At 48.0% G+C, this 2,456-nt stretch overlaps 1 pseudogene; it reads left to right on the top strand.

The window, feature by feature from the left end:
* LOC108508526 overlaps positions 1–2,456 on the top strand; it is an 8,953-nt pseudogene that overhangs the window by 5,059 nt on the left and 1,438 nt on the right.

Raw genomic sequence — 2,456 nt, forward strand, 5'->3', positions numbered from 1 at the left:
CACCTTAAAAATTCTTCCAATTTCTTAAATTTAAATGTACTTATTTTTCTTAATTTAAAATTTAAATTTTTAACTTACATTTTAAAACTTAAATCTAACTTTAATTTTTAAACTTTTTTTCTTTAGTACTTAATTTTAACTTGCATTTAAAAACTTCAATTTCAAATTCTGAAAAAGCAGACAAAGACAGGTTGTACCACACACCTGAATTTTCCAAAGGAGGTGCTGAGAGAAGTAGATGCCTTAAAAATTCTTCAAATTTCTTAAATTGAAATGTAATTATAATTTTAAATTTAGATTTTTAACTTACCTTTTAAAACTTAAATCTAACTTTCATTTTTAAACTTTTTTTTTTTTCTTAGTACTTAATTTTAACTTACATTTAAAAACTTCAATTTCCAATTTTGAAAAAGAGGACAAAGACAGGTTCTGCTACACACCTGAATTTTCCAAAGCAGGTGCCTTAAAAATTCTTCCAATTTCCTACATTTAAATTTAATATATATATTTTTTTTTTAATTAACAATTTAAAATCGGGGCTCCAAACAATTTCTCCTTCTCCCAAAGCAGCAGAAGTTTCCTCTCCGGCAACAGATGGAGCAGAGTCAGAACACATAACACCGTTTATTTGAATTGTTACCAGTAGATGGCACTGGCTGGTTGGTTTGGAATGGTAGAACCACGACTTTGGAATATCCGCACCCTCGGGATCTGCCGGTTTGGGATGGGAAGGGCTCACTCAGGGATTTTGAGCAGCTGCCGGGATCCAGGATTGCCCGGGATCCAGGATTTCCCGGGATCCGGGATTGCCCGGCATCAAGGATTGGTGGTGTCCCTCCATCGGCCAGCAAGAGTTTAGGACGTCACCTCTTTAAAAAGCAGCAGAAGCCCCTGATGGAAGTGGGGTTTTCCAGCCCTCGGGATCTCTGAGGCAGCTCTGGAATTTCAGCTCTGCTCTCAGTTCCCGATTCCTGCAGAATTCCCCCTGAACAGGCGGGAAGGAGCTGCCGCTGTGGGAGGAGGGATGGGGGAACTGCCGCACTTGGCCGGCTGGGGGAGGCTGCTCCCAGCAGGAGGAGATATTTCCATACAATCAGAGAATATCCTGAGTTGGAAGGGATCCACAAGGACCAGCCAGTCCAACTCCTGCACAGGACGCCCCAACAATCCCACCCTGTCCCTGAGAGCGTTGTCCAAACGCTCCTTGAGTTCTGACAGCCTTGGAATTCTCTGGGAAACCTGTTCAGTACCCAGACACCTTCTGGGGGAAGAACCTTTTCCCGAGATCCAACCTAAACCTCCCCTGGAGCAGCTCCAGCCTTTCCCTGATGTTCTGTAACAGGTCACCACAGAGTAGAGATCAATGCCTGACCCCTCTGCTTCTCCTCACCAGAAAGTGGGAGCCAAACTCCAAGTTCTCCCCTCATTCCCCTCTTCTCCAGCCAGAATATTTGGCTCTTGTACAACATTGTTTTTGCAGGGAATTCACAGATCCATCAAGAGACCCCTCTAAATCCCTGCTCTTTTTTTGGGGGAGCTGCTGAGCCCCCCAGGCAGCATTTGGGCTCAGCTCCTGCCACACCCTCCTTGTCTTTGCTGCTGGGGTTTGGTGTTTTCCTCCCTGACATATCCAAGCTTTGCTGTTGCCTCCAAACCTGCTTAGTTTTGGACACCACCAGCTCTCGGTCAGGAAGCTGCAGCCTTGTGTCACCTTTTGTGTCACCTTTTGTGTCACCTCGTGCCACCTCAGAGCCTTTGTGTCCCCTTTGCAGCCCAATCCTTACGATGCTACACGTGCAAGGAGCCCACGGACATCTCCAAGTGCAGAACACCCATCCTATGCCCCCCCAAGGCCAACGTGTGCACCACGATCCTGCACTCCGTGGACACGGGTGAGTCCCACTGATTCCTGGGAATGCTCCTGGGGAGGGAGCAGACACTCACAGCATGGGTTGGGATGGAAGGGATCATCCAAATTCCATGGGCAGGGACACCTTCCACTAGACCAGGTTGCCCCAGCTTGGCCTGGAACACTTCCAGGGATGGGGCAGCCACAGCTTCGCTGGGAATTCCATCCTGGTCCCACACCACCCTCACAGGGATATTCCATCTAAATCCATCCTGTCAGTTTAAAACCATTCTCCCTTGTCCTGCCACTCCATCCCTTGTCCCAGATCCCTCTCCAGCTCTCCTGGAGCCCCTTTAGGCCCTGGAAGGAGCTCTCAGGTCTCCCTGGAGCCTTCCCTTCTCCAGGTGAACCCCCCCAGCTCTCCCACCCTGGCTCAAGTAAAGGAGCTCCAGCCCTTGGAGCATCTCCGTGGCATCCTCTGGACCTGTTCCAACAGGTCCAGGTCATTCTTCTGCTCAGAACTCCAAATCTGGATGCTGTGATCCAGGTGGGATCTCACCAGAGCAGAGTAGAGAGGCAAAATCACCTCCCTCAACCTGCTGGACAC

The sequence above is a fragment of the Lepidothrix coronata genome, unplaced genomic scaffold, assembly GCF_001604755.1.
Source record: "Lepidothrix coronata isolate B3197 unplaced genomic scaffold, Lepidothrix_coronata-1.0 Scaffold302, whole genome shotgun sequence".
Classification (NCBI taxonomy): domain Eukaryota; kingdom Metazoa; phylum Chordata; class Aves; order Passeriformes; family Pipridae; genus Lepidothrix; species Lepidothrix coronata.